The following is a 27,844-nucleotide window of genomic DNA, read 5'->3' as shown; positions in this document are numbered from 1 at the left end:
ACATCATTATTGGTCCCAGCATTAACAGACCAGTGCATTTTCCTCCTTTGTGGTCAGCCAGACTATCAACAGTCAGACAGGGCTGACCTCCTTCTGCAGGAGACTAATGTCTCCAAGCGGGAGTCTATCTTCCAGCAAGTAGCAGAGATCTTGTTCTCTGGTGAAAATACATATCTCAGTTCGCAAAAGCAATAAAATGCCTTAGGCACCTTTTACACTGCAAATATTACAGAGTTAATGCAAAAAATTCTGATGGCTGAAAAAAAAAAATATATATATAAGAAAGCCTACAAGTAAAGCTGCAAGAAAAAAGCTTCAGTGGAAATAAAATAAATTCTCCTGCAGAACAGAACTGCTGTGTAGGTGTGCCTGTATGCATGCTTTACTACACTAGAAACTGCAAGTAAAAAGTTGACTGATTTTCAAATCATGGTCTCCAAGGACCTAGATTTTGATAAAGTTTAAGTAGGTCTATTTAGTTTTTCACATTCACAATATGCCAAATAGAAGTACTGTGTCTAAAGTACCAGAATCTGGTCTGAATATATCACAAAAAATAAAAAAAAAACCAAAACAAACAAAACAAAACAACACAAAACAAAAAAACCCAACAAAATAAAACAAAAACAAACAAACAAAAAAACAACAAAAAACACCAGACTGTGTCAGAAACTCAAAATAGGAATCATAGATTCATCTTTATGGTTATTGTTTACAATAGTTAAATATCCAAGCGATTATTTGAATTCTGTTTGAGCTGAGACATCAGTTTAGATCTTGACTACTATTTGATCTTGATCTACTACTCTCGTACACTCATAAAAATACACACTCAGAATCAGTCACTGGTCCAAGAAGAAGAAGAGAGCAGCAGTGAAGTGGTTGCTGGAGGTGCGTAGTGCCAGACACTGTGGAGCTGAGAGTCAACCGCAGGACATTTAGCCAAGGTTCTGGCTAAATGACTGCTGCTGCAGTCTGACACATGCAGCTTTCTACCACTACAACTTTATCAGTGGAAATCACAGAAAATAAGAATTTTTCAAGAGATTTCTGGCATTCCAACCAGAAATAGGATTTCATTAGTTGTTTTTGGTTTTTTCTCATCTTTCAAGTATTCATAGAATCACAGAGTGATTTGGGTTGCAAGGGGCCTTAAGGATCATTTATTTCCAACCCCTCGTTTTGATATTTTTTTCTTTCAAGACCAGCTTGCTTTTGGAAGTACAGAGGTTTGCAGCAATAACAAATAACCAGAAGAATATCAGCTAACAGAAAATTTTTGACCCTTCAGAATTATTTGATTCAGGTGTTTAATGCAAGGCACAATGGAAACTCTCCTGCCTGTACACTCATGACAAAAATTTTGATCACAGCTCAAAATGTTTTCCTGCATGGCTATATTGCCATCACTAAACTGGTCTCACCAGATTCCTGAAATCTCCTGTATTATCCAACATTTAGCTGCTGCTCTTCACCCTTTCCACAATATTGCAAAAGACAGGAAGAGAATGATTGGAGAAATATATGAATGCATAACCTACTGCATCTATTTTAATGTCTTTGGGGAAATATTTCTTCAGTATGCATATGGAAGAGGGTGGCAGGTTCTCTTTCCCACATGGAAGTTCCTTTCTACTCTACCTTTCTCCCTGGATGGTAAATCTTGGAAATATGAACAATTAAAAAGATAATAAGAACATACGGAATTTTCTAATTGCTGCTGTGCTGTAGCTTATTAAAATAATAATATACTTTATTTATGTAGCACCTGTCTATGAAAGCACCCCAGGCACTTTAAATACAAAGCAAAATTGACGATAAAAATAAGCATGCACAAGAGGAAAACAGAAATCATTAAACATAATTCAAAATACTAAATACAACAAGGGTACCTTAAAAGCTGCATTGTGATTAAAATAATCCTATGAAACCAACTCCTGAAAAAGCCTTTTTCAACCATCTTTTCAGTCCCAGGAGTAAATCTCATCCAATACACCAAAGCCACAAAAGCAAAGATACAGACACTTGTCAGCTTCTGCAGTGTTAAAGCATCACATTTTTAAGCTCTCAGAGGAAAAGACTCCTGTGATTGTTATTTACATTGCCTTAGTGCCTTGGAGGTGAGAGCAGCCAGGATTAAATATTGTGTGTGTGTAACACGTGGTGAAAGCCACAGCACAAGCCCCATCCTGTGGGGGGGAGCCATTCCTGCCACACCCCACAAGCCACAGCATCAACATATCCAGAGGTTCTTCCCCAGGGAAACCTCCTATGCCAGTCATAAATGGCCACTGCAAAGACTACAAAGCACATAAAGATGGGAGGGAAAGGAAACCAGAGAAGCTCAGTTTCATAATTTCAGTTTCCAAGGCACTGCCAAAGACAGAAATAAAACTGAGATCCCGTGTCTAAGCCTAAATTTCTATTCCTTGGACTTGAGTCATGATAACTGAGTGCAAATATGAGTTCAACCTGGGAATCAAGGTGCTACTAAACTGCTTTACCCACATGGAAGATCTAACATGATGAATAATTATACTGATATGGATGCTGGATGCGAGAAATCGGGCAGGGAGCACAGTGTCTGTGTGAAACTAAGTCACATAACTTTCTCACACTGACCTGAGAAAGTGTGGCCTGAGAAATCATAAGGAGGAGTCAGAACAGTCCTTGGAGAGGGAAAACAACCTTTGCAGGTGTTGTTTGTTGCCTTGTTGTTTTCTTGCAAGAAACGGTCATGGGGTTGTCAATTGTCCAGTGATGGTGATGTGCTGGTTTAATAACCAATTAGAGTTTTACCTTCTCGCACCTTCTCGGAACTGTCTATAAGAGCTAGAAGAACAAAACTGGCTCCTTTTGCAACTAGAGCAAAGGAGTTCGTGTCATTACTTTCACTGTTCCTGATATAGAGCGAAATACTGATAGCAAAAAAGGGAATCAAGCACTTAATCCAGAGCAGAGTCTCACATCCCCTTCTCAGGTTGCATAATTATAATACCATGATGATATGAATCCATTCTACAATCACTGTTACATTCTGGACAAGCTGGCCAAATACTCAAGGAGTTCAACAAAACCATGTTGCTAGAGTCTGGACTTAAGCAAGTAAACATGTAATGACTATATAATATGGTGAGAGGCAAGAAGTCTTCCTGAGAGCCACAGACATGGACATTAGGTTCGCTGAGATTAAATCCTGGTCCTTTTGAAAATACCATTATTTTTTTCTCTATGTTCTTCATAACATCATCTCCTACTCAAGAAATAGCCTGGATTTCTCCTGTAAGGTGGATAGTAGATGTTCTGCTGTGCAGAAAATCACTTGGAGGCCAGTGGTAGATGCAGAAGGTGTCTGCTTTGCTCAGCTCCATTGCCAAGCCAAACAGGTCTGTTACAACACAGATCGCTGAAAAACTCTTGTAAAATTCCCTTAAAAGATAACTGAGCACATTAAATAGTGATGCATTAAATAGAGATGGGCTTCCAAATGCATTTTCACATAGAAAGCCAAAATAATTTCTATTTATACCTCAGATATGGATCTTTGTGTGTTACTGCCCTATACAAAGAACCACACTAAAAATTAATTCCTTAACATTCCCTCCACAGCCTTTCTAGTGGCCAGACCTGTTACTTCTGAGTGACCTAGATTTTGACAACACAAGTGAACAGATCTGTAGCATGTCACTCCTGCTTCAGTTGCAGAGATCATGAGAGGAACATTACTGCCTCTTTTAGTGGCATCAGGGAACAAATTTTATTAAGACATCTCTAAATGGCAGGAATGAGGGGAAAAAAAAAATTAAGTGCATTGATGCGATCAGTGGCTCAAGATCTCTGCCCATAACCAGAGTGGCGGCCTATGAGAACTCCCTGATTGGTTTAGACATCTCCAACCTGCTTGAATGAGAAACACTCCAGAAGAAGCAAGCTGACAACAGAACCACCAGGAAATGACAGTGCAGGCTGGTGACTGGTGACCCACCGCACCAGAGACTATTCTTATCTGAAAATACTGACAAGGGCTCTTCTGGTCCTCTGTGATAAGAAAGTCATTACTGAGTGACAAGAAGAGTCTACAACATGACTAAAGCTGGCTGAAATTCTTGGTATAAATCAATGCTTCTCATATACAAACACAAATCCGGAAACACAGAAAGACACAACTATTTCATCAGTTTTGCAGCTTTCAAGTCACTCTCTCTGAACTGAAAAAAACTCATAAAAATTAATTGAATGATCAATATCTATGTATCACATCTCCACTGGCCTTCGATTTTTCAAAATCAAGACTTTTCAGGAATAATAACAATTTTTTAATCTTTTAGTAGCAACAGTTCCTTACTATTTATTGTACCACAGCATATATTAGGCATGAGGCAACTCAGTCCAAGAGAACTATGAAAAGATGCATTAAGATCTCAGCAAAATAGAAATAAGTATCTTTTTCACCCATGCAGGGCATAACTATCTCCAGTTATGCTCAGCAATCCTTAATAGCACACCTGCAGAGGTGGTCACATCATTGAATCTAAGGCACATAACATGCGGGGGGGCTTGCATAGAGATAGAGTTGCCCAGGGAATCACTTGCAGGACGCCTGTAGCAGAGCACCCAGATTCACCCAGACTGAGGGCTGGTGTGTAATTAGGCCAGATTCTTGAATTTTATTCATCACTTTGGTCCATCTTCTTTCAATTCAACACAAATCACTGTGCATCTGAGAGGCAAAGACTGTTCAGAGAGAAAGCAGTAACAAGATATAAACTTCATCTGCTTCATTAACTTTGTCAGCAATGCATGAGCCTGGTTCAGAATGACTTGCATTGCCATGAAGTGGGGTGGAAAGCACAAAACAGGATAGTCACAGGGAACGTGATTTTGCCCTAGAAGAACTGAATGGAGGGCTGATTATCATCCTTCAAACATTATCACTGTGGCAGAGGAGAGGGACTGTGGCTCCTGTCCCACTTACCTTGGGAACAAGACATCATAGCAGTAGTAACTTTTTAATCGATTCCTCACAAGAGGAACCCCTTTCCATCATTTGATGGTGATGGCATGCATGTACCTGCCCTGTACTGATGAGACAAAGATATGTGAAAGACTTTCTCCAAATTTAAGGGTGCAGTTGCGTGAGTCATTTGGTTTTTGCCAGGCAGAGTTAATTTCCTTCCCAGCAGCTGGTATGGGAAGATGTTTTGTTTTTGTGCCGGAAATGCTGTTGATAATTCAAAGACATTTTCCTTGCTGCTGAGCAGTGACAACTCCTTACAGAGTCAAGACCTTTCCTCTCTCTCACCCCACCCCACTGGCAAAGAGGCTGGGGTGGTACAAGAGAGTAGGAGATGACACTGATGACAGATGGGGACAGCTGACCCCTGTTATTCCAAGGGATATTCCATGCCATATGGAATCATTCTCGGCATATATAGCTAGGGAAAGAAGAAGGACATTTGGAATGATGGTGCTTGTCTTCCCAAGCCATTGTTAGAGGTAAAGAAGGTACTGCTTTCCTGGCAATGACTGAACGGCTGCCTGCCCATGGGAAATGGGAATTCTTCTTTCTGCTTTGCTTTTGTGCATGACTTTTTCTCTACCTGTTAAGCTTTTTTTACCTCAGCCCAGGAGTTTACTGATATTTATTATTCTAATTCTCTTTTTAAACCAATGAGGACAGAGTGAGCAGGTGGCTATGTGAGGCTGAGTTGCCAGCTGGAGTTAAACAACAGAAATTTCCAGAGTCCTCATCATTCCAGTTTCAGAAATCATTAATTCTGAAAGATTGTGTCCACGCTAAACAGTATACTGAAGTTTACTTCACTTTACCACCATTCATAGTTACCAAAAAGTCTATGTGCTATGGCAGTTGTGAGAGACCTATCACTCCATGAGGCAAACATTATACTGCTTACACTCAGACAAACGAAAAAGAATTGGTAAATTATTTTGATTTGATTTAGTCTGCATAATTTTCAAATTTAAGGTACAGCTAAACCTGCCACCCCCAATCAATAAAACCATTTATAAAGCATGAGAAAAAAACTAACACAAATTCAAATAAGTCAAAAGGTGCAGTTTTCAATTGGATTATCAAATCCCCAAACACTAAACCATTTCTAACAGTAAATAAGGTAAAACCAAATCCCCAAATAGTGTACATACAAGACATTTTACAAAGGCATCCATTTCCATAGGTAGGGTCCTGAACTGTCCACGCTTCAGAGTTTTTCCAAGCAGAATCTCCTCAGCTCAGAGGAACAGAGGTGTCACTCACTGACAGAGAAACACTATTTCCATACCTCATAACATCTGGAATATAAAGGGTATAAACATCACTAGGATCACAAAGTGGCTCCTGTTCCTCTTCAATGCTTCCCCTCTGCGCTGAGCAATATTTCTCTCAGCCTGGTTCTTGGTAGTCATGCATTTAAAAATGTAAAAGCCTTAGGACCCAAACCAATAACCATGCAACATTTTAAACATTTGAGTCATTCTTTTAGATTCCAGTGCAAATAGACCAATGCAGCACAGACATGGAAATTATGTTGTCACTGAGGATCAAGTTCCTGTGAAGAACAAAACCCCCTCTCTTAACACAACCAAAACTCCTTTTACAGGTAGGCTTCCAGAACAGGGGGTGACTTGTAGACCAAATTCCGTAAGGAATGCAGAGACGTCACCGCATGACAGCCTTATGATCACAAAGCAACAAAATGTGGTGTAAAAATTTAATTGTTAAAAGCAGCAGAAAAACTGGGGACACTCATTTCTATACATAATTTTTTGTTATAAACTAAAATAAAGTCCTACTGCAGAGGAAGAGTGACAGTAAAGGAAAACAGGACTCATCAAGAATACATTTGGAGTTCAACAGTCTAGGGGCTGAGATCAGTGTAAACATTTTATGCAGAGACAGGGCAAGAAGTTATAAAGAGATAAAAAATAGATATAAAAAAGAAGAAAATAAAATATTTTAGAATCAACTTATGTTTGAATTCTGCTGCAAAGCTACACAACTCAAGCTGGGACATGTTTCAGGGAATGACAAAGAGATTCCTATGCTTCCACTGCTAACACATTCTCCTTTAAATTCGTCCTCTGATGCATCCAGCCACAGGTTGAGACTTGAGGTACATCAGTCCATGGACCTCCACCATTAAAACTTTCTTCCAGAAGAAAGACCTCAGATTCCTTCAGACCCTGATGCTTTATCACATTTTTCCTCATTCCTTGTGGGTTTCATTTCTGTGTGTGCTATATTCCTATGGTAACTTGTAAAATTATTTCACAAATAATGCAGAATATGCTGATATGTCTTACTTTCTGTCACATACACTGGGAGGAAAAAAAAAAAAAGCAGTCATGAATGCTCCCTTGCTTAGCCAAAATGGCACAAAAGACTCATAGCCTGCCTGGATCTGCACATGCAGTGCATCTACCCCACCTCTTGTGCAGATAATTCTGTGTAAGAGCTGCCAGCCAATTCGCAATCTACTTTCTACCAATGAAAGTCTCAGTTACTAGTGTCCCTTTTTCAAACTCCTAAAGAAAACATTCTTTAGAAAGGCTTCCAGCTCTGCTTTTAAATTCTAATATGCCAAGTGTTGCCATGCAAGGAAGTCCTCAAAAATTAGCATTCTCCAGTTCCAGGAAATGCAGAGATGCACACCGGATGATAGAAAATATTCTGTCTCCCATTTCAAAGATTCTCACCTAAGATTTTATCTTAACTTACTCTAATTACTTCATTAGATTAATCTCCACTTGTAAAATGACTATAAAGTATCCTCTTCCTCTGGTATGGACAGTAACAAATAACACAAAGAATGGTCATATTTTACTTTCTCATCAGAGCTTGAAAGAAACTATTATAAAGTGTAAAGATCAATGGGAGAGAGGCTCTGCGGAATTAGCACAGATGCAATATGAATTCTCTTTTTAATCTTCCATTTCATGTGTAAATACAAGCACATAATCTAGGTGTGCATCTCATATTTGCAGCTCAGTGCTAATAAAAATATGCCAGAGAGCAATGTAATGATAACAAATTCCTTTCGAAAAGTGCAAAATGACACAGAAGAATCATAATGAGTTTTTTACACTGCAGAGTCTTTCTTCAATTACTCAGGAGATAAGGATGATTTGAGGACTTTGTCATTCAATTGCAAATTAAAGTATCACTTCACATGCAGCAGGATCAGGCACTGAAATCACTTGTCAAGAGTCTGACACTTTTAAGAGCTTCAGTGTCTGGAACTCATCCTATCTTTTCCTGCAGACTCGTGTGCCCAGATGAGTCTGCTCTCTACATTCAGCCATTAGTGTCTCAGTAAAGCTGTTTGTCCAGCTCAAAATGTTCTCAAATAAAATGGAGGAAGGAAGAAAAGAGGAAGCATGGGAAACAGAATTTTGCACTAAATCAAAATTACTTAAAGAACTGTTTCCTTATTGCTATCAGCTATGCTTATTAACAAAATATTTTATGTACGCACAGAGTATTTTTAACATCAAGGATACCATTTAAGAGAAGTGTCATCACTCAAGTTATACAAACCAGTTTGATTTGTGTGGGTTGTTCTTTGGAATAATGCCCTAATAGCTAAAGCAATTTCCACAGTTCTGAGTTACTTTCAAACCTTTCTCTTTCATGATGAGTTATTTCTCCAACATTCAAGCCCAGTCAGATGGCTGTAGATTGTTCTGAAGATCAATGTGTTCCTCCATCTCACCAGCTGCTTTCTCTGTTTTCTATAAAAAGATTTAAAATTACCTGAAACAGAAACCAAGGTCTCCTTCATTATTGAATAAGCATCCCACACAGCTTTACTACCAAAGAACCCATTCTATTTTCACTCTGCAAATAAACATGCATATTTGTTTTAATGTGACCTGCAGTAGTTTCAGTAACAGAGAGAGAGTAATTGAGAGAATGCCAACCACGAAATATCACATTACTTGGAATTAAGGGCACTCTAGTGAAAAACATGACCCAAACTTATGTCCCCTCAAGCATCTGTGGCATTTCATTATTTGTCCCCTGCATTCCTGGTGACTTCTCTAGCCACGGAAGAATGAACCAAGGACATTCCTGCTCTCCTTTGTTTTAGGCCTGATAGATAAAATAGGTGGGGAAATCCATAGCTACCTCATGACTCTCAGTACAAGTCCTGAGTTATTTCTAAGAGGGAAAAATACTGCTTTTTACTGTTGGGTTTTTTTACCCTTGATGAATCACTAAGACATCAGGCAGCTTTTGAAGTTTATCTTTTAAGCTCTGATATCTAATTCACTGCATGTATGTTTCACTTTTGATGGTTTCTGGAATCGAGACAAAAATTACAGAACCACATTTAAAGGCTGTGGAATATAGCCATGCATTGGGGCATAAATAGAAGCAGAAAAATTGTAGCCAATTGTATAAGAATTACAACTACAATAACATCTTTTCAATGTCAATATTAAAAGAAAGTTTTTAAGATTAGATCTGTAGGCCTTGGCAGAAAAATACATTAGACTGAAATAGTACAAACTGCTAAAAGATTAATTAGGAAGAGAGTAAATGCTACTACACCAAAGGTGTGAAGGTATCTACTTCTAATTCCACAGACCAAAGGGGCTGCCAACTACAATCATGAAATGCAAGAAGCACAGTGTTTCAGTTTAAACAAAAATACATAGTAAATTTCCTTCATGTCTGTTTGGGACCACTGACAGGTGACTCAGACCAGTCTATCATTAAACTGGCAACACTCCCCCACTGGAGGAACGGCTAGAAGAACTATCTTTCAGAAAACAATCTTTTTTTTTTGCTTCTTCTTATTTTTCTTTTTTTTTCTTTTTTTACCCACTATGCTTTATTTATTATGAGGAAGTGCTTCTTCATGGGAATTATGAAGCATTTTTCTGCATTTAACAGTCCTACATGCCCATGGCTGCTGTTGTCCAATTGCTCCACTACAGTGGACTCTGGCTCAGGCAAGCAAGGAATTACAAAGAGAGTAAAGCAACAAGGCATTGCCAACTACCTCTTCCCACCATCTCACCAAAACAAGAAGAACACATCTGTCTTTGATCAGATACCTCAGTACACTCCCTATCAAATATCTTATGACAGCCACAAGTCATTTCAAAGAAGTACGTTCTTACCGAGAAAGAAAAAATTCTGTTCAAAGAAGCATTCAGTTTCTTGACAAGTCAGTTGACTTCATCAAAATATTTTCTGGCTGGCATTTTATGAGGTTTGACATTTTACAAAAAGCTGAATTTTATCCAAAAATGTAAGAAACCTAGTCTCTTGGCACAAGTCATCATGTCTTTAAATTCTCAGAGGTCCTCGATTTACGGTACCCTTCAGGCATGGAAGCAAAGCTCAAAAATTGACTGTACCATTCACACAGGTCAGACTTTATTGTAAGTGGGAGCTTTTATCAGCAAAGACTTTTGAAACCACTGTGCCTGAAGTCTTGACAGTTGTCATAAATTATGAGAATTCTTGCTTCCAAACAAGGTTTTTTCTCCCAGAGCTACACTAACATTTAACTATCCATTGAGACTGAGTAAGGGAGAAGAAAGGGAGGAGTTGCACACTGGTGTGAGCAGTGAGGAAAAGAGAACTGAAGAACACACAGGGCAAGGAAACTCTTAATAGCAAGTGAGTAAAAATTCATGAGACAGATTCAGAATTTTGCTGGAAGGAAGGCAGGCCTTCTTTTCTTATTCCTCTTATGACTGATTGCACTTGTGAGCCCTTTTCAGAGAATCAGCCAGTAGTACTCCCAACAGTTCATCACTTTTGGGAAATACAATTACCTGCTTTAGGATGTAGTGAATCAGCCTCTGAGACATCCAGCCCAGAACTGTGAGAAAGAGGCTACAATTGCAATCCAGCAGAGTTATTTTCTTTACTGTTTATTCTTGTACTTCTTTGCCCTTACTGAACACTCTGTACCAAGAAGGATTCTACTAGAGAATGATATTTAATCACAGTAAATCTATTCACTTATCCACAGTAAAAAAAAAAAAAAAATTCCTTCAGATGATTTTGAGAGGCCTTCTGAGATGAAAGGAAACACCTGATTCACTTCACAGGTTCTCCTTGAGAATATAAGAAGAAGGGAAAGAAAAATAAGGAATTGTGTCTGTCATTCATGGGAAAAAATCAAAGCAATGAAAGAAAATGGAGGCATGATCAATAAGACTGACTCTTGTTCCTAAATCTCAGTGCCTGATTGAAGGTGTTACCTGACAAAATTGAGGTACTCTTCCCAAACACTTTTCTGCTCTGGTGCTTTACAGAAGATTCTTACCTTGTGCCCAACCAACCAGAGGAACAAATCCAGGAAAAAAAAATCAATTTGAAGGTAGTTTTGAATCTCAAGAAAGGAACCAGAAATATAAAACAAATGCAGACATCAGGTATTATCAGATTTTTTCAGAAAATAGTACTGATACTGTGCCAAAGGATCATTTCAGAAAACTCAACAACCCTTGGATGCTTAAGATGAGAAGGCTCAATCAAAAATCCAATGAGAATTTCAAATATTAGAGGCTAAAAATTGCAAATTAAGCACAGGAGAAAGTAGAAATAAGTGGTTAAGTTTCACAATAGCCTGCATCATAGAAAAAGCTGTAATCATTTTGCTTCTTAGAAAACACAAAGACGTAACTCTAAGAGCAGTGTAAGATATAAAATCAATACTATTATTATCAGTTATGAAAAAAAAACCCAACACTTTATTGTAAACTGTTTTTTTTAAAAAATTTTCCTACTCTTATGTAATAACTCTGAAATATTTGAAAGCATGAAAGCTGAATTGATGCCTTTATATATTCTATACGGGAGGTTCTTTTCATTTATGTATATTCATAGATTATCTTGTCACAACCACTGTGCAAACTTCTCTATTTGTATTGGAGCTTAGGTCTCTTTAAAAATTAACAAATTCCCTAAATATAGTGGAACTTCTGTGACATTATTAAAAGAAACTACTTTTAAATGAGAAATCCTTATCTAGGCAAAGGGCTTACAAAGGGCTAACAAAGTGAGGACTTCTGAGGAAGGCAGTTAATTGTACTCACACATTGTCAGTTGTGGCTGTGACTCTGTATTTTGCAGTCTTCCAGGGAGAACAATGGGAGGTTTGTTGGCAAAGGCAGTTTGAAGCAGAAGGCAAAGGCAGCAGCCAGAGAAGCAGGTAGGTTGCACAGAGGAGAGCAGGTACCAAAATATCTTGTTGCATTTGATACTGCACATGAAGAAAATTTTATACACAAAATATAATTAAGAATTAAGACAAAATATGTGAATTTTTACCTTTAAAACTCTTTAGCTATTCTATGAAAAATACTTTGATTGTGTAATTGATCATGCATATTCCAAGAAAGATGGATATGCATAATTCCCTCTGAATCAGTTCAGCTGAAAATAAACATGCTTCCAGACCTACACAACATTGCAGAGGTAAGTATTGGCTGGTAAACATCTTAGTGCCTACACCCTTAGTCTTGCTTTCTGATATGTTTCTTGATCAGATGACTGACTCACTGTTTTCTCCTTACCAGTAATTTAATTCAATTTTTCCTTCTTTTTTCATGCAGCATGAATAAACAGCATTTTTCTGCATTTCCTGCTTGGATATGAATGTATATGAAAGGTCACAAATATAGCGGGTATGTTTTCTATCTAGTTCTTGTCTGATTGTATTTGGCTACACTCATGCTCACAGATGTTTTCATTCAGAGCTATTTTACTAGCCTTGGTGCAAAGCAGATGTCAAAGGTGGACTATCTGCTCTTCCATTCTTTTGACCTTCACAGAAACATAGAATCGCAGAATGGTTTCATTTGGAAGGGACCTTAAAATTCAGCTGGTTCCACCACCTTCCATGGGCAGGTACAGCTTCCACCTTATATAATGGTAATTCAGAAGGAGAAAATTCACCCTTTCAGGCACCTGACAAATTCTCCCCATACACAGTAGAGTCAAGTACTCTGAAGAAACACAGAATCTAGGTCAGCACTATAGGACTAGATTTAATAAACCTTTTCAATTTTCCTTAGACATTCCTTTGATTTTACTTTTGATTTGGCATTTTGTCCATTTTGATCAAGTTGCTATTTTTCCATATACTTAAAAACAAACAAACAAACAACAAAAAAACCCACCAAAAAAAAAGCAGTTCATTTTGGATGTCTTGGGTCCTTACCACTCACTCACATGAAACTAGACTGGTTCAGAGAGAGTTCAACCACAGATACCACGTAGATATTTAGTAGCCTGGACTAATTACTTCAGTGATTATTTAGCCCCCAGAATAGTTACCTGGTTCTCACCTTTTTTTTCACAAGGGCACATTTAAAACATTATCAACAACTGATTGACATTTTTGGTTGGTACTATATAAGTTATAAAAGTTCAATCTAGTCTTTAGCCTATAAATCATTAATTATTCACTGGACACCAAATGACAGTCTGCAAAACATCTACAAAATATAAAGCAAAGCAAGAAAAATCTAAGAAACAATTATTTAAATTTACTCTTCTCTGTATTTTGTTAGGTTGTCCTTTGGCTTTTTGCTTCTATTTTCCAGAAAGGATTGAAAATCTCTCAGTTCTACACAGCTGGGAAACAGTGCCTGAGGTATATGTGCCTGTTTTTATCATCCCAAATAAATTCTGCAATAGCCCCCATTAAAAGTATTCAACACAGCATTAATTTCCACGTGATATCCTGTAACTCCCCCACAGGGCACCAAAACAAAGCCAAGGGAAGTACAAGTGATGGAAGAAGGTGCAAAGGTCTGAATAAAATGCTACTCCTGCTTTTACACTAAGAGGCATACGACAAATTTCTACAAACTTAGCAAAAAGCTTTACTAAAGTTTTGTAGCAGCTTGAATTACACAGAGTACATTCTGGCCATGAGAAGAGACTATACACATCCTGGCTTTAGTAACACTGCTGTCAAGAAAAAAAAGGAGAGAAAAAAACCGAAACGAAGTCCAAGTGAAAAATGCAATTTATCTCGCTAGTCTTCAATATGATACAGCTTTAGGAATGTACTCAAATGTATCATACTTAAAGACAAAAGGCAGTGAATTTCTGCCTCAAAAAGAGAAATCTTATCCTAGCATAAGAAGGGAATAGAAAGTCAAGTTTTTCACCAAACATTAATAACAGAAATAATTGCATTTCCTGCACACTGACTCTGTGTACCAGGTTGACTGTTGAAAATACAGACTCCTGCACGAAGAAACTAGGACCACTGAATTAAATATTCCTGATGGTATTGTAGCTAGACATTGAAAATTAGTAGATGTCTGCAGTTATTAGTGGTAAGTGATTAATTTGATTCCAGATGTCTTGAAATTGTGATTTGAAGGGAATTGCAAGCAGTCTAATCAAATTATTGAACATTTCTGAACAAGAGTTAAGATACAGGATAAGAGATACACAGGATTTTGAAGCACTTGAGAATGACTGCTGGTGAGAGACAGCTATATGTGCTAACATAGACTGCCTGAAATAAAACTAGATCTACATCTGAAATTTGTTATCATTATCAAGGAACTAATCTGGCATTAATCACCAACAACACAGACCCCTTGAAAGATGGTAAAGTCATCTGTTGGCAAAAATAGAATACCTTATTTAATTTCAAACATCATGTGAGTTGCATGCAATGCAAGCTTCATCTAATTAAAATAAATATGCTAATGAAAGTTGGAAGCAAAACCTCAAAATAGACACAATTATTTACCAATTTCTAACTGTATTTCACCACAAGAGAAATGCAGCTTCTATCTAACATATTCTGCAACAGGCTTTATGCACATTGCATTTTGCCTTTTACAGTTAGAATTTCCTTTTGCACTACAGTTACTCAAAGTCATAAATGTTTCAAATACTGGCAAATGGAAAGATTTCGTATTATTTTTTTCAGGAAAGTCCCAATACTAAATATTAACTGATTAAGTGTAGAGCTACTGCTTTTCAAAATTCAGTTGCAGCTTTTACCTGCATCTTCTCCAAACTAAAAAGAAATCTCTCATTACTATTCCTGCTCTGGTGGTTTTTTCTGCCTGCATGTATTTTTTTTGTTTGTTTTTTACATGAGAAGAAAGAAAAGGTCACAAGTATTGTAACAAGACTTTGATTTGGTTAGTTTTTTTTAAGGAAATGTGAGAACTGCAAAAATTTGCTTTCTTTTGTTTGTTTGTTTGTTTGACCAAAGTGAAACAGGTCAAGCAAACAATTTTCTTGGTTAATATTAATGTTGCATTGACAAATAGCAAAGAAAAATGCTGTATTTTTTCACAGTATTTTTTGGATGAAACATATGAACTGTAAACACATGTGTGTTCTCATGAAAACTTTGTAAAGACAAAATTGTGGCTGTCCATGGACTTCATTGCAAAATAAATTATCTGGTAACAGGATTATACTTAATAAAAATGTTCCCATTCTTAAAAAAAAACCCAAACACAAACAGCCCCAAAATTAAGGCCAAAGTAGTGAATACTGCTAGGTTAACAGTCTCCTACAGTCCTGCTCAAACCTAAGAATAACCCTTATTTGTAGATAACTGCACTTACTTTGTAAATTGATGCCATCCAGCCTCAACAACTCCAGAAGCCAGCAACATAGCTACTTCTTTTTTCAGAGTTGTTACACATCAGTCTTCTACTCAGCTGTAATTGAAGGGAAATAGCTACTGCATCCTTGGAAACAGATCCTACATTTTCATATTTCAACAGGGAAACTAAAGTTGTGTCAAACAGATAGGGCACTCTCTGCTACACTCGTGGTGATGTGTAATATCCTGAGACAGGTAAGGGAGCTTAGGCAGCCAACTCCCTAAGCCCCTTCTAAAATATTCAGGCTAAAATCTTCTGTAGCATAATTGTCTGGCTTTTTCTACTTAACAGAGCTTGCTTCCTTATTAGAATTGGGAAAATCAGTAAACAGCACTCTCAACATGGATTTACAGAAACACATGGATTTTCATTTTGCCCTGGAGCAGAACTTCCCTCAAGGTAGGAACAATCTTAAATGGCAATATGAGCTGGGACTGTATGGCATTCTGCATATGGCAAATGTGAGCAACAGCCAGACTGCCATTTATTTTATTTATTACAATTTCACAGTAGACTGTTAGAATACTTATACACAAATGGAAAACCCATATTTCTTTTGACACAACACTGGAGAGCATCCAAACAGAGAAACTGAAATGTGTGAGGCTTTTGCAGAGATAGAAGTAAATACATTTGAGCTTAGGGTATTTGGACATCTAAGAAGGACTCAACAATAAAGAAGTATTTTGGATGGAAATACTTTTAAAAACATTCTTGAAAGTTGATTTTGGTTTTGGCTTTGTTTGTTTGGGTCGTTTTTTTTTTTGCTTCTTTTTCCCAAAAAAGATAAAAACACTAAGGATGTTTGATTAAAAGAATATTTAGCCAAAATGAGAGAGGTTTTTTTCATTAAATTTGGTAGTACTTATGGTCTGCATGCACAGAAAACAATGAGGGATAAATCATTTTGAGCAAACAATGTTTTAGAAGGTGTGTCTCCTGTAAATATGAATATTTCTATCAAAGTGGAAGAGTTGATGCACAGACCAGCTTGTCTATCAAGACCCTGTTCAACAAAGCCTCTCCACAAAACTCAGTGTACTGGAATCAATAGCAGTGCCAAAAAGGGAGACACTCATTCAGGCAAGCTGTGTTCATCCTTTTCAATTAAGAGAACTGTCTGCTGAATCTAGGAGTAAAACAGGAGATATATGGTTATTTCCCAAACTTTCTCGCTTGTATGTTGTTTTATTGAGTTAAATATTATATTGTGTGAATGAATTCTCCTGTTTCAGCCAGTGCTTTTTTGAGGTTCTGAGAAAAATAGATGCACAAATGGTGAGTATATAGAAGCTTTCTATAACTCTGAAACCAACAGTTCATGCAAATACATAGGCAATCTAGGATTTCAGTAACCAAAGGCTATAGCAAACATTTACAAAGCAGATATCCTGATCCAAATGTAGTTACTATATTTAATATGTAACAAGATCAACTGACAGGACATTTCAATGATTAACTGCATTTTCTTTGTTTTATTATATCAAGCACCGTAGGTTATCAAAAATAGAATGCTTGAGTTAACAGCTAATGAATTTTTAAGATATTGAACTGCAGAATGTGAACAGTTTTCTAAATCAAGCAAGGTTACTGATGCACAACATGTTACAATATTTTGAAAATGTTTTACCCTACCATGTTGTGAATTCTGGCTCCCAGAGATAAACTGAGTAAACAGAAAGACAACCAAACCCTGGCCAAGACTGGAGATATTTTGAACATTGCACACGGCTTTTACTGAAACCTCCACATGAAAGTCTGGGTTGCTCTTTTCCTCTCCATAGGACCAAGGTTACTTTTGATTGATTCATATGCCAAAAGACAGTATGTGGGAGTAAGGGATCTAAGACATTAAATATTTAAAAAGCTAAAGTTCAGGTGTGGACTCAACTATATGGTCAATTTGAAAATGATAAACTAATACTCAGAAAACACCTAGCTTTAATGCTTCTAGTTTTAACTGAGCAAATAGAACATTTTCTCTCTCAAAAAAGCTCATGAACAAAGCATTTCAACTGCTTTTCCAGAGTTGCAAATTAAATGATAAATTATCTTAAAATATATAGTGAGTTTCTATGTACACTGATAGCTGTGGGTGTAATCGGATGTAAATAATGATTAAAAGTGTAAATTAATTTCCAAGTAAAAATAGTTACACAGTAATAATAAAGGTAGCACAATCTGGAGAAGACCAAAATCCTTACTGGTTTTACAACTTTTAAGAAAAAGATCTCTTCTCTAGAAATTTTTATTCTAGCAATATTTACAAATATATATGTTATACATACTTGATTTTAAAGCTATCTGATCAGTCTAACAAAAATACAAGACTTAATTTTCATGGCAGTGTCATCCCAGAAATAAATTTCGAAGACTCTACAGCATTAACTGCATTCTTGATACCCTTCACTTTCTTACTCAATTTCAATGGGAAAAAAAAAAAATACCCCTTTTATCATGCTTCCAATTTTTCATGAAAATCTCCCATTAGACTCCAAGACAGTTGATAAGCAATCTTGGTTGTAAGTTGTAAGGCAATCTCAGGTCAATGCACTTCACAGCTATAATGGAAAAACCAGACCACATGAGCTGCCTCTCCCAAAGGACAGTGCTGGTAGGTGCTCCACTGATGAGAACAAAGAGAGTCTGAAGAAGCTGTAGGAAGGGCAAGATGTGTCTAAAGGAGGCAAAGACCTCCTACTTTTATTTGTGCTTTTAGAGTTTCCCATTACCATTTTGAGTTCCCCAAGACTTCCTCTAGGTTTTTTAGCTTTCCTCTTACTCTTCTTTTAAGATCTCAAGGACTGATACTGACCTAAAGACAACCAAAAAATTAAACTGATTTTGATAAGCTGATTTTCAAATAAATCCTTAACTATAAAAGCTTTTCTGATCTAAACACCATACTTGGAGGATTATTCATATTCTGCAGTTGCCAAAGGTTGTGTGCAAAATCAGATCATGAATGAGACAAAACAAGCAAAACATTTTCTCTCTGTTTTTCCATGCAGAATCAGTAGATTTTTGCACACATAGCAAATACACACAATTCAGGGAACAAAGGTATGGTACCTGCCTTTATAAATGAAAAATCATTGGATTATAGATATTCCTTGTACCTATGCTGTACTGAACCGATCATGCTGCTATTCCTCAAAATGGTTCTTAGCTTACTGTAAACATCAGGAGACACAGCCCCATCCAGGGTGATGAGGAGTTTGATGAGAGGTAATGACATTAAGCAAGCTCCCCTTGAAAGTTCCCTTTTTTCTCATTCGACTTTTCCTTCCCTTTCCTGACTTCTTCTGCATTGGCAGTGTCTCACTTCTTCTGTTGTCTCTAAAATGTCACAATAAAAAATGAAAAACCCTTTTTTACAGCATTATTATTTCTTTACAGCATTATTATTTTGCCAGTTTCCTGGATGCTCTTAGCCTCTGTCCAAGCTCAATGTGCACTTGTTTAGGAGAGCTGTCAAACACTAGAAAAAATCTACCTCTTTCCTATTCCCCAATACTAGAGCCTCACCAACTTTTAAGAGATTTCTTTACTGGAGGAACCACTATAATGTGATGTAGGAGGCAGTGAGATAGCAAAGTTTCTCTTATTCTCCATCATTTATAGAGGAAGAAGAATAGACATATGAAAACTCTTATGCCCTGAGGGCAGAACCATAATGTAGGCTCTGACACAGTCTGTATTTACTGTAATTCAGGAAAAATGTGGTGGATTTATTTGTGTCAAGATCTTTTCTATTCCCTTTCTCTCAGAAAGATAATAACCATAGTAGAGAATGTGTGTTTAGCCTCCTTTTCATTTTCCTGCTCCTGCAAAGCAGCTCAGCTATTCTGAATGATACATGGAAAGATTTTCTTACATAAGGAAAAGTCTACTAGTTATTCATTACTACTGTGTTTGAACCTGAGACACTTCATGAGAGTGTGTCAGAAAATAGAATTGTTTTTCCCTTGACCCCTGTCTGTCTGGGCTTCTGCAAAGGCAGAGAGGCCCTGCAGAGAGAGAAACCTGCACTTGGCATGGGGAAAACCTGGATGTATGGACAGACTGAGCAATGAGACACTGGAAAGTAGTGCCATGAAAAGGGACCTGGTCCTGGTCAGTGACAAGCTGACCATGGGTCAGCAGTGCCCTGGCCCAGCATGTCCTGAGGGGCATCAGGTACAGCATCACCAGCCAGGCAAGGGAGGGGATTGTCCTGCTCTGCTCTGAGGTGGGGCAGCCTCACCTCCAGTGCTGGGGCAGTTTTGGGTGCCACAATACAAGAAAGACATTAGAAAGTGTCCAAAGGAGCACAACAGAAATGGTGAAGGGCCTTGAGGGGAAGCCATGCAAGGAACAGCTGAGGTCACTTGGTCTGCTCAGCCTGGAGAAGAAAAGACTGAGGAGAAACCTCATCACAGTTACAATTTGCTCATGAGGAGAAGAAGAGGGGCAGGCACTGATCTGATCTCTGTGAGGACCAGTGACAGAACCCAAAGGAATTGCCTGAAGCTGTATCAGAGCAGATTTAGGTTGGTTATTAGGAAAAAAGTTTTACACACAGTGTTGGGCACTGGAACAGGCTCCCCTGAGAATATTCTCTGGACAATAGTCTCATACACATGGTGTGACTCTTGGGGATGGTGCTGTGAAGGGCCAGGAGTTGGACTAGATCTTTGTGAGTCCCTTCCAACTCGCTATTCTGTGATTCTGTGAAAATATCCTAAACTGTCCCACATAAAATCTTTCTAAGCTGGAGATACATGGATTTGATAGACAGACAAATCACTGGATAAGGAATTGGCTGGATGGTCACACTCAAAGGGTTGAACTTGACAGTCTTAATAGAACAATCCAGCTCAATGTCTAAGTGGAGAACAACGATGGGTGTCATTCTTCAGGGATAGGTATTGGGACCGTCACTATTTAACCCCGTTTTTATGACATGGATTGTAGGACTGACCACTTTATCTGGGTGGGGCAGCCAACATGCTGGAGGGAAAGGATGCCATCCAGAGGGACTCTGAAAGGCTCAAGAGCTGAGGCTCTGTGAACCTCAGGAAGTTAAATGAGGCCAAGAGCAAGGTTCTGCACCTGGGTCTGGGCTATCCCAAGCACAAATATAGGCTGGGCAGAGAATTGATGGAGAGAAACTGTGGGGAGAAGGACTTGGGGTTGTGGATGGACAAGCAGCTCAACATGAACCAAAAATGTGCACTCACAGCACAGAAAGCCAAACGTGTCCTGGGCTGCATCAAAAGCACTGAGGTAGGCAAGGCAAGGGAGCCTCTGCTCTGCTCTGGTGAGACCCCACCTGGAGCGCTCACACAGCTCCAGAGCCCCCAGCACAAGATACGAACCTGTTGGAGTGAGGCCAGAGGGCTGGAGAAGCTGTACTATGAAGACAGGCTGAGACAGCTAGGGTTGTGCAGCCTGGAGAAGAGTAGGTTCTGGGGAGACCTTGGAGCACTTTCCAGTACCTAGAAGGGGCCTGTAAGAGTAATGGAAAGGTAGTTTTTACAAGGACACTTAGTGATAGGACAAGGCTTAATAGCTTTAAACTGAAAGAGGGTAGATTTGGATTAGGTATTAGGAAGAAATTATTTTCTATAAGGGTGATGAGACACTGAAACAGGTTGCCCAGAGAAACTGTGGATGCCCAATCCCAAAAAGTGTTCAAAGACATATTGAGGAGCCCCTGAGCAACCTGGTCTAGTGGAAAGTGTCCCTGCTCATGGCAGGGATTGCAACTAGACAGTGTTTTAATATCCCTCTCAATGCAAGCCATTCTATGATTCTATGATAATATTTGGGTTATTTTCTGTAAAACAAGTTAAAATCCTAAATTATACAGAAATAATAATTCTCTTGGAAATGCTGATTTTTAACCAATACTAAAGTTTATTATTCACAAAAATATGGCTAAGCTAAATACTTTCTGAAGACAAAACTTGTTTATTTCCTTCCTTTCTGCTGCTCATCTGCTCATTTTCTCTTGGTACCTCACAACTGAGCACCATGAGCAATTGTCTACCTAGAAGTTGTTGAGTGGCAAAGGCTTTCAGCAGAAAGGAGTGCAGAGATCTAATGACTTCTCACACAGCTGAACTCGGGCCAAGCAACAACTCTGGAAGCACTGTGAATGGGATTTTGTTTAGAACAGATTAAAAAAGAAAACACAGAAGAAAAGTGCTCTTTTTGTTCTAGAAGTTATTTAAGGGTACACTTGGTTGAATATTATACATAAACCAAAATAAAGTTGAGATCAATCAGCCCCTGAGTCTCCTGAAAGATCCCCACTTACCTGAAAGGAGCAGGGGAGCCCTTGGTCTCACCTCAGCATAAAGTGGGTGCATAAAGCAGAGGGAAAGAATATGGCTCCAGCAATGATAATACCTCTGTCAGCATGTGTGCCAATTCAACCATGATGTTTGCAGGAGCTCGGCCTGAATAGCTTCCATGCAGATTAGTTACACCCACCAGAAAACAGCAGAGGTAAATGTAGACACATTTCAGCTGTAGTCCAAATCCTGTCCTTGGATTCATCTGAATATAAACCAGGCAGAGCCACAACTTAACAATTTTTGGGGGGTTTTTTGTTTTGGTTTTTTTTAATTATGTAATTAAATAAAGATTTTGCTAGTTTATTATAATTAATTGGAAAAAGAAAAATCAAATATAACAGGAAGTTCCAATGCATGAATTCAGCAATTATTCCCTTCGCTACTTAATTTGTTTCTCTATGTTTCTCTAGTCAAAACTAACACATTTTTATGGTCTTCAATGCTAGCACTCATTATCCTAATCCCTAACACAATTGCAAAGGAAAAGACTGAAAAGTGTCACCTTTATTTTTCCCAGAGAGAGGACAGTGTGCAAGTAATTTTAAGCCTTTTCCTAGGATCTGGTAGCCATTTAAAAGTTGGTATTGATTTTAGATGCAATGCATTTTTAATATGTCAACACAGAGCAAAAAAAAATTGTACTGCAAAAAAATAGCATACGAAATACTATTTCTGACAAATTTTTCTATCAATTAAAGCTGGAGGAAAACAAATCAAAAAAGAATATGCCAAATTAACAACAAATATTGCAACACTGATGCTTCAAAATTCAGTAGAACCTTTTTACGCTTGTGAGCTTTTTGAAGGCAAATAATTTCAGGGAAAAAAAGGCAACTAATTTTGAGAGCATCTATTTAGGACTACTCTTCTCATTTTTTGAAACACAGATCTCTCAAGCAAATCTTTGCATTCATAGTTCAATTTTCTTGGTATGTTTACATGGTAGGCTTGAGCTGGGCTGAATCAGAAAGAGCTGGCTCGGGGAATGATTTCACCCCCACTGCTGTATCCAGATTAGAAAGTACAGTAAAACTGAAGTATTACAGCCAAATGGCTTGCTGAGGCAGCTGCAATTTCTTGCCTGACAGCAGCCTCGACTATGCAAAAACTACTGCCCCAGTTTGCAGGAAAACAGAGCTGGCTTTTACACAGTGATCTTAGTGAACGAATACTCGGATTCCTCTGACCACCTACGGGCACTAAGTTACCAAAGTGCAGTGTTTGTGACCTTCTAGCTGAGATTACTGATACAGTGCATTTCAGTTTCAAGCTAATCAGGCCACAGGGGACTTTAGCTGACTTGTCCTTCTAGATACTGGACATGTGGACAAGAGCTGCTTTCCCAGACACGCACAAGTTGCAGCTGTGAGGTACCAGCATCACACTTCAGACTAATGTTTTTCCTCTGTGTCTGCCTCCATCACTTGCTTGAGGGAGCTCATGATCCCAGAGAAGTCTCACACTTCTCTAAGATTCTCTTACAGTCGTGATCAGAAAACTAAAGAGAAATGGCCAGCAGCAAAGCCTTGAAAATTTCTTTTGAAAAAGAACTAACTAACAATCATCTAGTTAGTCTTTACAATCTGGTGTGAAAGGAGAACTAACAACAATAACTATTTGTATGCATGTGTGTTCACTTGTCTTGTGTGGTGGCTACCCTCATGGTGAATTTCTGGCTAATGCTATCTACTCCAGAGGGTCAGAAATCTACCTGAAATATTGCTGTGTGAATTTCAGAAAATTCAGTGTAGTCCTTGATGCAGAAATCTTACTGAATCTCAGCTAAGAAATAAGGAAACTGAACTTCTCAAAAAAATCCGATCTTTTTCTCCCTAGACCAGATATTTTTTGGAGAATTTACACACTGAGATATTACAATTACACATTCTTTTCTCAACTGCACCAGTACTAATCAGAAGAGAGTTGAGTGAAATATTCAAAATTAAATAATAGTAAGTTACAAAATTTTTACAGGGATACCACATAAGGCAAAGTGAGTGGTTAAATGCAAAGATAGCACTGTAGAGGCTCAGAGAGCTCTGTATTAGTTCCTAGATACAACACTTCTGTTGCGGCACACCTGCGTTCCTCGTGTTGTAAATATTACATTCTGTTGGTACGCTCCGTCGCCCCTCAGTTCAGCTGCTTTGCCCCAAGGCCTCAGTCACCTGCCAATCCCTGTTACAGCCCTGCCTCCTTGCCCAGAATCTTCTCTGTCCCTCCCCCCTGGGGTTTCAATCCTGAATTATGCCTTCTCCCTTGAGTGTCCATCCACCCTGATCCTACCCCTTGTTCCAGTGAGTTCCCTGTCAATCCTCCCTTGTACCAACCTCCAGCTTGGATCTCCCCTTTGGAACTGCCCTAAACCACGATGCCCCAGTGGATTGTTCACTTGCTTGTCAGTTTGTGTCCCCTCCCTGTGTTTCCCCATTTGTTGGAACCTTGTAAATCCCACCTTCTGTACCTCTCCTAGTTCCCCCTCATTTGCTGAGAGACTGTAACTGCCCCCTGTTCCTTCCAAGTACAAGAAGCCTTGCACACGCTTGTGCTTTGCTCTTTGTCCCTGACTCCTTCAGTGAATAAAACCGTTCCTGGAACCCATACAAAGAGCCTGCTACTCAATCCTTGCCTCCACACTGTGCACCAATTATCAGGACATGCCATAAAGCAATAGCTCAAAGCCACACTCCAGGTCATCCTGCTCCTGGAGTGTGTCCCACTGTCAGTGTGGTGCCGTGGTGGCGGTGAGCTAGCCTAGAACTCCGGCATCGCGTCGCACTTCTTTAATACCCATTAAATATTGCAAGGATGCTTTCAAAACTGAAACAGGACAGCTGGAAGACAGTCAGTCAGTCAGAATCATAACCTAAAAACGCAATTTAAGTAGTTCAAGATAATGAAAGAGAAAATAAAGAAGAAAAACAGAGACAAAAATAAATAAGCAGCTCAAACCAATGAAAAGCAGCAGCTATCTAGAAGAAAAAAACACACCAAGCAGCCAATGTCAGGCAGCCACAGCAGAAGTGCTGCATTTTTCATTTTCAGATTGGAGACTTCTTTTTTGTTTGCACAAACAAATACTTGGAAAACGATCGTTTCTCCTGTCACAACTCTGATTTACATGTAACAAAGCTACTTACGCACAATCAGGTGTATATGTTATTTAGAATCCACTGTGAGCCGGGCGACACTTGTCAGCTGTTGCTGCTGGAGAGGCTTCTGCCAATAAATTTATTGACATGTAAATTAGGTAACCAAGCGGAGAGTACAATTAAAAAGGAGCAAATTACCTACATAAGTCAACTCATGGGTAAACTGTACAACCAAATTTGGTCTTGATCTTTTTAGTACTCACATCTACAAAAATAATAAACCAATATAAAAGGGAACTGACTTTTTAAATATGTTATATTACAAACAAATAATTTGATTATCCTTCAATCTTCATAACCACTGCTGTAAAATCGTCTCAGAGTCCAGTCAGACTTGAAGAATCACCTACAACACTGTTTAGTTTTTACCTAAGTGGAATCTTGTGGAAGGATGCTTGCTTAAGAGCCCTGGCTCTCTGCTCTTAAAACAAGCTTCACAGCAGTGGATTCACATTTGAACTGAATTTTTTTACTTTATTGGAAAATAGCTGGCACAGGAAGGTAACATTTAAATAAGAAAATGGCTCCTTAGCGATACAGACAACAATTCTGGTATTTAAATACGTATGTTGAGTGACTAAAGCCTTCAAGAGACCAACACAGGGTTTTCAGTCACCATACAAAACTTGTGAGACCTGTACTGACACAGTTCTTCTGGAGCCTAGGCTAGTTCAGGGGAGCACACACCAGCAGCCATGCCAGGTGTGGGCAACTACCTTGGCATTATCAGCACCAAAGGCAGAACCTTTTGAGCCTTGTGCACAGCAGGCAGGATTGTCAGCTGCAGTCAAGGAGAGCATGAAGTTGGAGAAAGAAGAGAAGAAAGAGGAAGAGGCTCTCAGTGTGAGGTTCCACCCCAGAAAGACCTACTTGCTGAATTGGTCAGGGGCCAATGAGTCCCCTCAAGCATAGCAGTGATATTATACAACAACGAAGTAGGAGGAGGGGACAACTGAACAACCAATAGGGAACCCTTGAGGGTGGAGTGTGGGGAGTGGATTACAATTTCAAGACCAATAGGCATGTAGGGGAGGAGAGGACAGGTCACATGGGCCAATGGGGTCCCGAGGCTTAGGGGACTTCCAAAGGGGGTGGTACAGCGAGGGGCTGGCCTAATGCAGGAGTGACAGGGAAGGGCCTGGACCAAAGGGCAGGGTTTGCAATGATTGATAGGAAAAGGAGCAGGGTTGCTTTGACAGGCAGGGAAAATTCGGGAACAAAGGGTTGGGTTTACAAAAAAGGGCAGTTCAGGGGAGGGGATAACATTCAGGGATAAACCAACTTGGGAGGAACAGGGGTAACGCAGGAATAAACCATTAACAATAAAATGTGAACAACCTACAAACAAATAAACACATGTTGCAACACTGTACCCTTTAGACAAAAAAATATCTGTAGGTGAGGAGAGACACATCAGGCCATTTGAAGTGGTGCTGGAGGCCTATATTAAGGCATCCAAAAAAGCACTTTGACATGCTATTTTAGGGAGAGAAGGATTATTTAGGAGAGAACGTGATGAAGTATGGCATACATAGCCTGTGCACCCTTAAAAGAAAGGATTAAGAAGCTGTAAACACAGGTGAGCAAGACAGAAACTCCAGGTTTTGATCCCTGCCCCACCTCAGCTGCTCTCTGAACTCACAAGGATCGTACGCCAACACAGCATCCAGCAGGAGCACCGTGCCCTGCTGCCGGGATTCTCCTCCTGTAAAAGGCTAATTATGAAATCCCAAGACACTCCAGGGTTTTGGCATGCTTCTGAAGTCCTGCTGTGAGCCATGCCTTCCAGCAGCGCTACAGCTCTTTGAGGCAGGAGGTCTGACCAGGGCTGTTCTTCATCCCCAGCCTCCATTCCCATGGAGAACTGCAGCTTAGTGCAGGAGGTTAGGGTCATCTAGGGAATTAAGGAAGTAGGAAAGGTAGTTATATTTGCTAACTGCTCAGTCTAAATCTATCTGGAATTACCCACTGAGGATTATATCTAGGAGGTATTCTACAAGCCAAAAAATCTGGGTAGTGGCAGAAAAGCTGGGTTTCATTTCTGTTGCTGCTTCTGACTGCTGCTATTTCAGAACCAAAGAAGTCACATGGTTCCTGGTCTGTTGCTCCATTAACATGCACCCATCTAGCATAAGCTAGTTTTCCTACTCCAGCCTCTTCCTATTCTCACAGAGGTGCCTCACCACACATACAGCATAAAGTACCTGCTATGCCAGGTGGAAAAAGAGCCAACACCACAACACGGGGCATTTGTAAAGCCTATTACTATGGTCAGTCAATGCAGGTGAAGAGCAAGTAAAAACCCAAGTGCAGGGTCTTAGCTGTTTCTGAGTTTTTGACTGAAGAAAAAGAAGTACAAAGAACCAGGATCCTCAATACAATTTTGTTTCAGCCTTTGGCCTCCATGGTAACCTCCTCTTCTCTGTGCATCACTTTGGGAAAAACAACCCTTTATACAACACTGTCAGATCTATTGATAGAAGCCACCAGCCATGACTTTCTGATTCTACAGGAAAATGTTGAGAAGGTAGAATTAGAAAGAAATTATAAATATGACTTTGTAGCCAGAAAGGCTAAGGAAGAAATACAAATGATAGCACGGTTTGAATAATTCAAAGAAACCGGGCTGGTATGCCAGAACACATTCTTTCCTGCAATAAAACCAAGCTGAGACCCCTCATCCCAGCCTTATAAGGAAAGGTCTGAAGG

The 27,844-nt window shown here is 39.0% G+C and overlaps 1 long non-coding RNA gene across 6 annotated transcripts; it reads right to left on the bottom strand.

Moving 5' to 3' along the window:
* Positions 1-1,706: 1,706 nt before the first annotated feature.
* On the bottom strand, positions 1,707-26,117 carry LOC111925365 (uncharacterized). Of its 6 annotated transcripts, none has more exons than XR_015289094.1 (7): positions 26,006-26,117; positions 25,124-25,202; positions 21,944-22,185; positions 21,000-21,130; positions 12,082-12,248; positions 8,640-8,751; positions 5,937-7,338 (listed from the first exon to the last, which is right to left on the bottom strand). It is a non-coding gene; the product is annotated as an uncharacterized LOC111925365 (long non-coding RNA). The 6 variants fall into 6 exon arrangements; XR_015289093.1 differs by having other exon boundaries at positions 6,062-7,338; positions 8,640-8,773; XR_015289091.1 differs by lacking the exon at positions 21,944-22,185 and having other exon boundaries at positions 4,764-7,338; positions 8,640-8,773.
* Positions 26,118-27,844: the final 1,727 nt, after the last annotated feature.

Source organism: Cyanistes caeruleus, chromosome 1, assembly GCF_971803275.1.
Source record: "Cyanistes caeruleus chromosome 1, bCyaCae1.hap1.1, whole genome shotgun sequence".
In the NCBI taxonomy this organism is placed as follows: domain Eukaryota; kingdom Metazoa; phylum Chordata; class Aves; order Passeriformes; family Paridae; genus Cyanistes; species Cyanistes caeruleus.
This window is presented reverse-complemented; position numbering and strand designations above follow the sequence as displayed.